The 13,397-nt window shown below is 44.2% G+C and overlaps 1 protein-coding gene across 1 annotated transcript in view; it reads left to right on the top strand.

Moving 5' to 3' along the window:
- SEMA3D (semaphorin 3D) overlaps window positions 1-13,397 on the top strand; it is a 174,388-nt gene that overhangs the window by 15,155 nt on the left and 145,836 nt on the right. The window lies entirely within an intron of this gene.

Here is a 13,397-nt window from a genome sequence, read left to right as displayed (position 1 = left end):
CTCCAGGCAAGCTCCGGTGCTGCTGGGGGAGAGGGAGAGAGAGGGGGGAAGGGAGAGAGAGAAGGGGGAGGGAGAGAGAGAGGGAGGAGGGAGAGAGAGGGGGGGAGGGAGGAAGGGAGGGAGGGAGAGAGAGAGAGAGAGAGAGAGAGAGAGAGATATGGCTGGCTTGGGTGGGGGGAAACTTTTGCCTTTCTCTCCTCCCTCCCGTTAAATCCCTCTCCTGCATTCTTAGCCAGCTGCTTCTCTGCACACCCCTCTAATGTCCCTTCTTTGTTTTTCCTTCGCTCCCCACTTAAAATGTGGTTACAAAGCATGGATCCTCAGGATCTTTGCATTGGGTCACCCCAAATTCACCATCAGATCACATAGCATGTCCATGGCTACAGCCTGCACCAAAAAAATCACGCACCCACTGTTGCCTGGGGCTGCAATGGTGCAAAAATGTGGTTACAAAGCATGGATCCACAGGGATTCTCAGGATCTTTGCATTGGGTCACCCCAAATTCACCATTAGATCACATAGCATGTCCATGGCTACAGCCTGCCCCCCCAAAATCACGCACCTACTGTTGCCTGGGGCTGCAATGGTGCAAAAATGTGGTTAAAAAGCATGGATCCACAGGGATTCTCAGGATTTTGGCATTGGGTCAGCCCAAATTCACCATCAGATCACATAGCATGTCCATGGCTACAGCCTGCCCCCCCAAAATCACGCACCCACTGTTGCCTGGGGTTGCAATGGTGCAAAAATGTGGTTAAAAAGCATGGATCCACAGGGATTCTCAGGATTTTGGCATTGGGTCAGCCCAAATTCACCATCAGATCACATAGCATGTCCATGGCTACAGCCTGCCCCCCCAAAATCACGCACCCACTGTTGCCTGGGGTTGCAATGGTGCAAAAATGTGGTTAAAAAGCATGGATCCACAGGAATTCTCAGGATTTTGGCATTGGGTCACCCCAAATTCACCATCAGATCACATAGCATGTCCATGGCTACAGCCTGCCCCCCCCCCCAAATCACATACCCACTGTTGCCTGGGGCTGCAATGGTGCAAAAACGTGGTTACAAACCATGGATCCACATGGATCCTCAGGATCTTTGCATTGGGTCAGCCCAAATTCACCATCAGAGCACATAGCATGTCCATGGCTACAGCCTGCCCCCCCAAAATCACGCACCCACTGTTGCCTGGGGCTGCAATGGTGCAAAAACGTGGTTACAAACCATGGATGCACAGGGATTCTCAGGATTTTTGCATTGGGTCAGCCCAAATTCACCATCAGATCACATGTCTGTGGCCACAGCATGAAGCACAAAAATGATACATCCACTGTTTCATTCAGAATGTTTTTTCCCTTGTTTTCCTCCTCTAAAAACTATGTGCGTGTTATGGTCAGGTGCGTGTTATAGAGTGAAAAATACAGTATTTCTCTGTAACTTCTAAGCTAGCAGGTTCCTGTGAAAATGCATTGCATTGCCTGAGTTGTACTCCTTTTAGGCAGGGATGGAGAATCTGCTGGCTTCGGGTACCCTAGAGGTTTCAAGTATGGAGGGCTGGCTGGGAAGAATATGGACCCTGTTGGGCCAAAGCCTCTTCGAAATCTGGGGTTTAACATTAAGGACTATCAAAAAGGCCGGCAGAGAGGGGCTGAAAGAGACTTAAAAGCCTCGGACATGAGATCTCCAGGCTAGACAAGATATTGAATTGATGAACTTTTTTTGGGGGGGGGGGACTGAAACCGGGAAAGGGGTGGGTGGGGTCTGGGAATCCAAAGGGTATATAATTATAACTTGCTTTATTTTTATTATGTTCTGCTATTTGTTTGGAATTGGGGAAAGCCATGGAAGGGATATTTTGGTCGACTTTAGGAAATATGTAACGAGCAATGTTGTTTAAGTATTTGATGTCTAATTTTGAATATAAGGATTTGTTGAATGAAAAATTTAAATTGGAATACAAGAAGGGGAGGTGAGAGGAGGTCTGAGAAACAAGTTAATGGAAATACGTTTTTGAAAACGTATCTGTTTTAATTTGGTGTATTTTGTGTTTTTTGTATTTTTTGTGTTTTTTCTTTCTTTTTGTTTTTTTTTTTAAACCAATTTTTGGAAAATTCAATAAATATATTTTTTTTTAAAAAAGAGAATCTGCTGGCTTCCAGATGTTGTCAGATTACAACATCATCTTTTGCCATTGGTCACGGTTGCTGAGGCTGATGGGAGTTGGAGTCCAAAAACATTGGGGAGGGCCACAAATTTCCCACCCTGCATTAGGTTGTCAATTTATGTGGGGCTACCAAGGAAGACAACCTGGAATTTTTAATACTTATTTTATTTTTAAAATTTGTATACCCCCTCCACCCAAAGATCTCAGGGCAGTTTGCGGCATAAAAATACAAAGTTGCCACTAATGCAGAATGTGGTGACCAGGTTGTCGATGGGAGCAGCCGGCCAGTCATATAAAATTCCTATTCTTTCCCATGGATATTTAATTTTGATGAGCAAACATTTGGCAAAACTTTATGAAATGATACTGGACCTCTTGCAGCAAAAATGCTGCGTTTTCTCTCTCTAGTTATGTTTATGATAGCAAGTTATTAAAGGCATGTTAAGATCTCATCATAAAATGGAAAAATACTTTTATTGTTCTGATAGATCTTTTCCCCTCAAGATGTTTCAATTCTTGCTATTTATTATGGCTTTTAGGAGCACTCTATAAAATATATGCATGGAAGCTTTTGTTTTTCCCATTACTTTGATCTAAGGGGAGATAACTGGCTACACCTAAGTAATTCAAAGGAAATGTTTGAATTTTGTCTTTGATACATGCCTTTTCCTTGGATTGAAAGAGAGACTGGAGTTTGTCAAGTTTTTCTGTGTGCCCAGAAATAAAAGGGGAGGCATGTGCTCTGCTGTTTTCAACTGCAGATATGGCACCCAAACTGACGAAGCTAGAAACTCTCATTCTGAAAACCCCATCCTCATTGTCAACAGACTCTAGAGGACTAAAGTCCACCCTCCCTTCACCACTCTCATTGTTGCCCAGCCACCATGACCTCAGGCATCATGCACATGCATGTGTGCACACCCACACATCTGTTTGGTGTGAATGCCAACAACCTCAGATGAATCTTGTGAATATACCTGAAAACAGACACGCATTTAGTTTACCTTCTTTTCGGTGCCAAGCAGCATGCAATGTAAATCAAGTTGTTTACTCTTGAATGAGGTGCTCCTTGCATGCCAGTGTGGTGTAGTGGTTAAGAGCGGTAGTCTCGTAATCTGGAGAACCGGGTTCGAGTCTCCGCTCCTCCACCTGCAGCTGCTGGGTGACCTTGGGCCAGTCACACTTATTTGAAGTCTCTCAGCCCCACTCACCTCACAGAGTGTTTGTTGTGGGGGAGGAAGGGAAAAGAGATTGTTAGCCGCTTTGAGACTCCTTAAAGGGAGTGAAAGGCAGGATATCAAATCCAAACTCTTCTTCTTCTCTTCTTCTGCTACAGTTTTGGATCTGGAATATTTTTTGGAGGGGGTAGGATCTCTCAATCACTCTTATGTAGGGGTAGCCAAAGTGCTGCCATCCAGATCTTGCCAGACTACAATTTCCATCAACCTTGATTAATGGTCATTGTTGACTTGGACTGAGAATTACCACATGGGCTGCTACTGTCCTCCGCAATGCAAATTGCAAGCGTGAAGAGTTGGGGATCAAACCTGGAAAGGGCTGAAGCCCCCCTCTCCCCCACCAAACTGGATTGCAGCACCCACGCTGGCTATTCCCCCCCAAGAATAATGTGCACTCAATAAATTGTACACTTAATATCTTGTTTAGACCCTCAGATCTACTGCAGTGAATGATGACACTGAAGGGAGCATCTCTGCGGTTTTGAATATTTGCACAAATCCCAACAAATCTGTTTACATCCCCTCTATTTCCTGCAGCCCGTGTAATATAGGACAATTATATGGAATGCTTTTTATTTAGAAAGTATTTACAGTGGACGCTCGGGTTGAGAATGTGATCTGTGCAGGATGCACGTTCACAGCTCACAGCATTCGCAACCTGTGTCTGTGCATCTGCGCACGCACGAGTTGCGATTTAGCACTTCTGCGCATGTGTGACTGCCAAAACCCGGAAGTAACTGTTCCAGCAACCTGAAGTGGCTGTAACCCAAGGTATGACTGTATAAGCTTAAAAAAAGGTAAAGGTAAATGACTCCTGACAGTTAAGACCAGTCGCGAACGACTCTGGGGTTGCGCCGCTCATCTCAATTTACTGGCCGAGGGAGCCAGCGTTTGTCTGCAGACAGTTTTTCTGGGTCACTTGGACAGCATGACTAATCCGCTTCTGATGAAACCAGAGCAGAGCACGGAAACACCATTTACCTTCCCGCTGGAGTGGTACCTATTTATCTACTTGCACTTCGAAGTGCTTTCGAACTGTTAGGTTGGCAGGAGCTGGGACCAAGCAACGGGAGCTCACCCCGTTGCAGGGATTCGAACCGCCAACCTTCTGATCGGCAAGCCCTAGGCTCACAGCACCACCTGCGTCCCATTTATAAGCTACCAGCTGATTAAAATTATCATGGTGGTGTACAATCTTGCGAATAGCAGGTGCCTTTCAGAGCTCACACTATAACTTTGGTCATGGGCAACTCACATGAATCATGACTGGGGAGGACCAGTGAGGGGGCAGCAGCCCAAGATGGAACATTGTCAAAACAGGGGCTAGATTTTGTGGATGCACAAGGTGTACAGCAAACCCCCCCCCCCAAATAAAGGCATTATTTTGAACAGGAAGAATGATTTGTTGCAACTGCAGTGCACTGAAAATTGTGATTGCAGTTGAAAATAACAATGTACGGTAATATAGCTCACTGGTGTCTTTCTGTCTGCTATTGGTAGGTAGTAAATCGTAGCAGCTGGTCTTTAACGTTGGAAGGGTCCTTATGGAAGCATCTGATCTTTCATGTTGGTTTTTCCAAGACACATGCTTTCTATTACGTTTTCACATATGATGATATTCTCTTTATTAGCGAGCATGCTATTCCCCCCTCCTTATTGAAAAGCATTGCTGTGGTTTTTTGAAAATTATATCTGGTACAGGTTTTGCATTTGCTTTATGGGGAAAATATTCTCTTGTTTTGGGGTTCCCAATGATCAAGGCCAGCAGGAAAGCAAAGAGTTGTGTATGTCTCAGCGCAACAAGAGATATGAAGTTGGGTCATAGCGATTACAAGGCTAGATATATAGGATGAGCCCTTCAGCAAATCTGAGCTCTTTGGTCCACCTAGGAGGTAAATATTTCTCAAGGGCAACAGCTCTTTTGGGTTTTCCTTCCAAATATTTTCACCACTTCAAGGCTGGATTTAATTCAAAGAGGCTGGATTGGAGACAATAGACATGGGAAAGGGGACGAGTGGAGCTCAACATATGAAAAACAACATTTTTATTTTATTGAGTTAATTTTGTGCGCATGCATCTTTATATCCAGATTCGGTTTCTGGTGATCTCAGTAAAAAGACCAGTGATAGCTGGAAGGAACTGGACCATCCATTGATTCCAAGGATTACTGCAAAGATGCAGCAACGAAACCCATTGCATGCAGAAGATTTCTGCTTCTGGACATCCTGGCTCTAGAATCAAAGTGGGCCCAAGCTATCAGCTTTTATTACCTAGTCACATTATCGGACAGGTCTGCCAGGAATCTTCCCATGTGGGTGTTTTTCGTTTTCGTTTTGCATTGGGGCTTTTCATATTTAGCCAAAAGTCAGAGGCCTGTTGGACTAGCAATTTTATTTCCAGAGAACTTATAAATAAAAAGAATAACAGAACTAGGGATGGGTTGATTTCTGGACTGATTTATGTTGATGGGCTCAAATAAACTAGAACTTTCATGGTTTTCACTTAGCCAAAAGGCGGGGGAGGCAACAGACATCCATAGTTATATATTTATAGAGTATAAATATTGTGAAGGAATGTGAGATGCCAGGGCAGTAAATCAAGGTACAAGGTCAGAATAATGGGAGGATGAGGTGGATAAAAGAGAAGATTAATAACCCTGTTCACAGTAGTCTGGAATCTTGTTTGCGGGAGCCCAGCCCCTGTGACGAATTTAATATTTGAATTCTGAACCCGTGTCGTTCAGGGGTGGGAAGAAGGTAGATGGGGAGCTACTGGTAGATTTATCTGTGATTTCCAGCAGATCAACAAGGATTTCCTGGTGCTTGAATAACAAAATAAACTTCCCTCCCCCCAAAAAACTATAATTCTGAAATGAAGAAAGCAAGTAATGAGGTGGCTGTCAGGGGTTTTTGTATGGATGGACTGTGAGCTGTGTTCAGTTCCGGTACTCAAAATAAATTTCTGGGTTCAATTTTTTTTAAAGTATGCCTGTTGCATATCTTTATAAAACTTTGTATGCTCCAGTTGGTCAGGGTTCTAGCATGTGTGGTACAGTTCTGATGTTGGGGGTTATTGGAAGAAGTACCTTATAGGTAAAAGGTAAAGGACCCTTGGACGGTTAAGTCCAGTCAAAGGTGACTATGAGGTTGCAGCGCTCATCTAGCTTTCAGGCCAAGAAAGCCGGCGTTTGTCCACAGATAGCTTTCTGGGTCATGTGGCCTGCATGACTAAACTGCTTCTGGTGCAACAGGACACCATAACGGAAACCAGAGTGCACGGAAACATCGTTTACCTTCCTGCTGCAGTGGTACCTATTTATCTACTTGCACTGGTGTGCTTTCAAACTGCTAGGTTGGCAGGAATTGGGACTGAGCAAGGGGAGCTCACCCCGATGCCGGGATAAATAATAAATAATAAATAAATAATAAATAATAATAAATAATAAATAAATAATAATAAATAATAAATAAATAATAATAAATAATAAATAATAAATATTATTCCTCAACAGAGGCTGATTATGAGGAGGAAAGGCTCGAACCATGAATCATGTGGAGATGCATTGGACAGCCTCCTTTGTGGCTGGCCAGCCGGATCCATTCATTATGGCTGTGCTTCTCATGATACACTTGTTTGCTTCGCCATGAAATTTGGGATTTGGTGATGTCAGTGTTTGGAGCTTGCTGCTGCTCCCATCTCTGAGTAGAGTAGTGAGAGAAAGCATGGAGCACATTTTCTTCCTCTCCTTAAGTGTTCTCCTAAATCTGGGGCAAAATGCAAATACTGTATCGGAAGTGCATTCTCTGAAATGGCTCTAGCTTTGGCAAGGCTTATGAAACTTACCTGGGAAATGATGGGCTTCCTTGTTTGTGGGCCTTACCTTGTTGGTGGCCATTGACGGGTCAATGGTACGTAATGCTGATCTGTGATGCTGAATTCAATTATGGGCACCCCATTTTAATGGCTAAGGAAAAACAAATGGAAATTGACCAACTGCAATAACCAGCTCCTCTCAGTGGCTGGGGGGTCCACGTGCAGACCAGCTTCACAGAGTGGGCTCTTTTGAAAATAAGAGTAATGAAGAAAGGCTTCCTAATAACAATACAGGGGGACAATGGACAACCCAGGAAATTCCCTCTTAAAGACCTCAGTAGGAGCATTCATTTTCTCTTCAAAGAAAACTGGGACTAATTGGTCCAACCTGCTAAAAACATATGAGTCAGTTGCTTGATTTCTCATATGAGTTATTGGACAGCTGAAGAATACTCTCTCATTATTTTTAGTATTTGTGTCCTGCAAACTATTTTTATGGGCAACATGCTGTCTCAGTTACAATGAAATTCCCCAAACCCACCTCCTTAACTTTCTAATTTCCACAAGCTGCTTTCCCACTTCCTCAATTGTTTATTCTAACCTTCTGTAAAGTTGCCATGTGTACAGAAATGACTTCTTTTTTTAATTGCAGTTTTTTCTGCCAAGTACTGACACTTTTTATAGCATAGAGGTAGGAAAACAGAGTCAAATCAGAAGTCATCTTTACAGCATGGAGAATATGTAGTAGTTTGAGGACCAAGTTTGATGAGAGTATGTGAATTCTTAGGATCCTCAAATGGACATGTATGAAGAATAGGGCTGGTGGAAGTTGGTGTCTAATAACATCTGGAGGACTAGAGGTCTCCCACTCATGAGTTAAACTATCTCTGAGGCAAAATTGGGAAAGATCTACCAGCCTGAGGTCTTCTGCCAGTTGAAACAGACAGTGCTAGACTGGATGGACCCCAATGTTGGATAGCTTCTTATGCGCTTAGCAAGATCATGAGTAGATGTTTGTGCTGGTAATCTACATATCACAATTATTTTACTCTAGCTCTGCTTATGAGATCAGCTGCTCACTGCAGCCATAACCACGACATCTACACACTGTTTAAACCATGTGGGGAAATAATGCTAAGGTGCTATGAGTCTTCAAAGAAGTGTGTGGGCGGGAGTGAGCCATGAAATAACACACAAAGGGTTGTGTATCCAGACAGAGTTCAAAATATCGAACCCAAGTGGCTTCAGAGGTATCTGGAACACTTGCCAAGCAAAGCTGCTCATCTCCAAACCACACAGGCTTCTCCTGAAGCTTCATACCTCCTTCTGCAAATGGTTTACACTTTCCATTTTGTAACCTGAAGACTAACACTGGGAGGGAAAGGTGTGGGGCAAGGGAACACATGGGCCAGCACATTGTGGATGCACCAGCCGGAGTGCAGGATGGCTTCCACTAGGGCATTTGGAATGCCCTGACCTCCTGCCTGCCGCATTGGCCCTCTGCCTTCTGGTCAGCAGCTGCCCTACTGTAATCTCACTGGCACAGCAGCTGACCCCCCCCGGTCAGCCACTTTGGGGAACTGACCCCCCTTTTTGCCCATCATAAATAACATGGAGATTTTTTTGGAAGCCATTTTTGCTGAGTCTTGGACTCCCCCACCCCCCACAAAATAAAAGGTAAAGGTAAAGGTAAAGGTACCCCTGCTCGTACGGGCCAGTCTAGGGTTGTGTGCTCATCTCACTCTAGAAGCCAGGAGCCAGCGATGTCCGCAGACACTTCCAGGTCACGTGGCCAGCGTGGCGAAGCTGCTCTGGTGAGCCGGCACCAGAGCAGCACACGGAAACGCTGTTTACCTTCCCGCTATAAAGCGGTACCTATTTATCTACTTGCACTTAAGGGTGCTTTCAAACTGCTAGGTGGGCAGGAGCTGGGACCGAACGACGGGAGCTCACCCCGCCGCAGGGATTCGAACCGCCGACCATGCGATCAGCAAGTCCTAGGCGCTGAGGTTTTACCCACAGCGCCATTAAAAATGTAATCTGAGGAATCCTATGTCTCTTCAAATCACCCACTGAGAGCCACTCAAAATCCACTCCACATGTATACCCAACATAATCATGGTTGTGTGAATCCCAGTTTCCCACGTAGCATAAATAGAGTATTCAATTTTGCATGTACAGATCTCACATGTGGAACATAAACGACAGGCGCCACTTGGTTCTAGTCAGCATACTTGGAAGTAAGGTGATGTTTGTGTTATGGAAAATATATCAGACTTTACTATGTTGCTAATGTCATAACTGTGCAATGCCATCAATCTAATTGCAGAGAATTGTTCTTATTTACCAGCTGTTGGAGATAAAATGCACGCCAAGACATTCTGCGTTGCATTGGAATCAAATGTGAGGAAGTGATTTCAAAATGTTGACTGTTGGGGAGAGCGCTATCGAGATAAATGTTGTGTTCTCATGGCAATAGAATTCTCCACACTTGTCCGCAACCAGAGGACCAAGCAGAACCAAAAGACCACTGAAGCCCAAAGGATAGTGATTGCGACGTCCCCTGCAAAGTACTTTCAACACAGAATTTTATGAAAGGGACGTGATTCTTGAAATGGGTTTTAAAAAAGAGAGATGCAATGGAAAGAGTTGTGCAGTGAGAAGACCTGGGAATAAAGATACTAATGTAGAGGCAGCCAATGTACAGTGGTACTTCGGGTTACATACGCTTCAGGTTACATATGCTTCAGGTTACAGACTCCGCTAACCCAGAAATAGTACCTTGGGTTAAGAACTTTGCTTCAGGATGAGAACAGAAATCGTGCTCCGGCGGTGCGGCAGCAGCGGGAGGCCCCATTAGCTAAAGTGGTGCTGCAGGTTAAGAACAGTTTCAGGTTAAGTACGGACCTCCGGAACAAATTAAGTACTCAACCTGAGGTACCACTGTATTGTCCTCCAGTCCAGATGCTGTGGACTACAACTCCCATCATCCCCGAGCAGCGCAATACGTGTTGGGTTGTATCCAATGAAATCCACTCAAGCAATGGAGCTTCCTTTCCCTCTCCACCTCCTCCTTCCATGTGCCCCAGAAATATGTTCTGGGGGCTCCTTCATTTGCACAAACCCACCTCAGTCGTGGCCACCTCAGTCTGCCAGCCCTGCCGAGGAAACTTTTCGAGGTGGTGGCAGCTCGATGCATCTCTTCTTCAAATATACAGAATCTGTTTAGCGTGACAGCGAAGCAGCTGAAAGAAGAAATGGTTTCACGCCACAGATATTCATGAAAGTTAATACTTTACAGGGGGAGATTTGTTTCAAATTAAAGGCTATCAGCCAAATTGTAAGTAAACCTCACTGAGTCGGGTCTGGGTGCACGAAATGTCCCTCTCACATGATCCAGATGTATGAATATTACCAGTGTGGTTTATTTGGGATCTCACGCAAAGACGTGACTCTAAAACCTGAACCAAATGAAACTCACTTCCTACATTGCAGTTCTTCCTCTTTTTTCCCAATGAAAAGCTTTCTGGAAAGGAACATTAGCTTGTCCTCAAAGCATAGCAACAATCAACAAAAACGTTCATTTTTTTTTTTTTTAATCTCAACTAGATGGTATAAATGAAACTCATTTATACAAGAAGTATATTGTAAGCATTTTAATTGAAATGAACTTTATTTACATGAGCCTGGCTAGTGTATGTATGTATATATATATATATATATATACACACACACACACACACACACACACACACACACACAGTGGTGCCCCGCAAGACGAATGCCTCGCAAGACGGAAAACTCGCTAGACGAAAGAGTTTTCCGTTTTGGAGGTGCTTCGCAAAATGAATTTCCTATGGGCTTGCTTCGCAAGACGAAAATGTCTTGCGAGTTCCTGCGGTTTTTTCCCCCTTTCCCCCCCTTTTTCTAAGCCGCTAAGCCGTTTATCCGATAAGCCGCTAAAAGCCGCTAAACTGCTAATAGCGCTAATCCGATAAGCCGTCAATGGGCTTGCTTCACAAGACGAAAAAACCGCTAGACGAAGAGATTCTTTTCGTCTTGCGAGGCACGGATTCTTTTCGTCTTGTGAGGCACCACTGTACTATATATATATATATATATATATATATATATATATGCTTTCGTAGATTTTCACGGGTACAGGAATGCAGGTTTTGGTGTCCTCGGGTGTCTTCCCGTGTAAAAGTTGGGGTGTCTAGGCGACGTTTCGACGAGGTCTCACTCGTCATCTTCAGGCTGGTGCTTTCGGCTTCTTGTTACTGGAACAGAGCGGGATCTCAATGTTTGAGTTCCTATAAATACTGTAGAGGGGGTGTGGTGTCTAGCCTCCAATGTTCTGGGCAGAGAGGAAGTTCCCAGGCTAGTGTGCCTTTTCTTCTTTTGTTCCTTAATTACTTGAGAGATACCTTGAGTGATTTCTTGAGTGATATCCTGAGTACCACTTAGGTGGGTCATTAGGTGTGGATTAGTTGCTAAAGTCTTTGTGTCTTGACCTCTTGAACTTTGTGAAGAGTTTTCCTGAGAAGATGGCTGTATTGCACTTAGTTGTGCTTTGGCTTGGCTTCGTGTATAGGGGCGAGCTGTGGTTTTGTGGCTTGTGTCAGCCAGATCTGTGTAGGGATTGCAGGGGGGTGCAGCATCCGGAGGTGCCACCATGGATTGGCTACTGGATGGTGTCAGTAATTCATCTGTGGAGAGGGTCTGGGTTTGGGTCTGGTGTGGTTGATTGGTGTTGGCGTTCTGTGTGCCTCTGGATCTGGTGTCAGTTTTTGTGGGGAGGGCTAATTTCCAGATGTCTGGCAAGCGGGATGTGTCGTCACGCTTGTTCATGTTGTGAGGGTGTTTCTCTATCTCGATGGCTTCCATGATTATTCTCTTGTGGTGATGTTCCGTGTTAAAGAGCAATTTGGAATCTGCAAAATTAATTTCGTGTCCTGTTTCTTTCATGTGTTGGAAAAGAGAGGAAGTTTTTTCTTCTTTTTTGACGGCATTCTTGTGTTCTGCGATACGTGCATTTATTCACGTATCGCAGAACAGAAAGCACTCACCAACCTGAGGAAAGACAACAACATAATCATTCTCCCAGCAGACAAAGGTAATGCCACAGTGGTGATGAACACATCGGACTACCAAGCAAAACTATCAAAGCTACTCCAAGATCCTGCCTACAAACCTATAAAAACAGATCCCACCACCTATCTGGAAAAAACCACCAAATCCAAAATAAAAGCCTCTCCTATCAGTGAAGAAATCCAGCTAAGAATCATCCCCAGAGAAAAATCATCCAGATGCCCCAAACTCTACGGCCTCCCCAAGATACACAAAGAAGGAACACCACTCAGACCAATAGTCAGCTCCATAGGCTCACCTCTACAAAATCTCGCTAAATTTCTCGCCAAGCAACTTCAGCCCTATGCAGAATCCATCTCTTCACACGTACCAAACTCCTTCCAGTTCATAGAAACAATAAAGAAGCAAAACCTACATCCTAATGACCTACTTGTGAGCTTCGATGTTGTATCTCTCTTCACACAAGTGCCCATTAATGAAGCCTTGACAGCTATTCAAAACAAATACAATCCCCCCGAATACATCTTGGACCTGACCAACCACTGCCTAACCAACACGTACTTCATCCACAATGGACAAAGATACAAACAGATAGAAGGAGCACCTATGGGATCACCCCTCTCACCGGTCATCGCAAACCTGTACATGGAACACTTTGAAACCAATGCTTTAGACAAGTCAGAACACAAACCCAAACTTTGGCTCAGATATGTTGACGACACCTTTGTAATTTGGCCACACGGGAAGGAAAAACTGGATAGCTTCCTCACACATCTCAACAACTTACACCCCAAAATACAATTCACTATGGAAATAGAAGCCAACAACCAACTTCCCTTCCTTGACGTCCTAATCTACAAAAAACCTGATGGCTCCCTAGGACACACTATCTACCAGAAAAAAACACACACCAACCGCTACTTACATGCACAATCACACCACCACCCTGCACAAATAAACTCCGTAGCCAAGACTCTCATCTCCAGAACCAAACGCCTGGCTGACAAAGACCACTTGACAACTGAGTTACAGAATCTCTCAAATGTGTTAATTGCCAATGGATACCAGCAAAACAGGATTACGAAGC

This window comes from Podarcis gaigeae (genome assembly GCF_964106915.1).
Source record: "Podarcis gaigeae genome assembly, chromosome: 5".
Taxonomy (NCBI): Eukaryota; Metazoa; Chordata; class Lepidosauria; order Squamata; family Lacertidae; genus Podarcis; species Podarcis gaigeae.
This window is presented reverse-complemented; position numbering and strand designations above follow the sequence as displayed.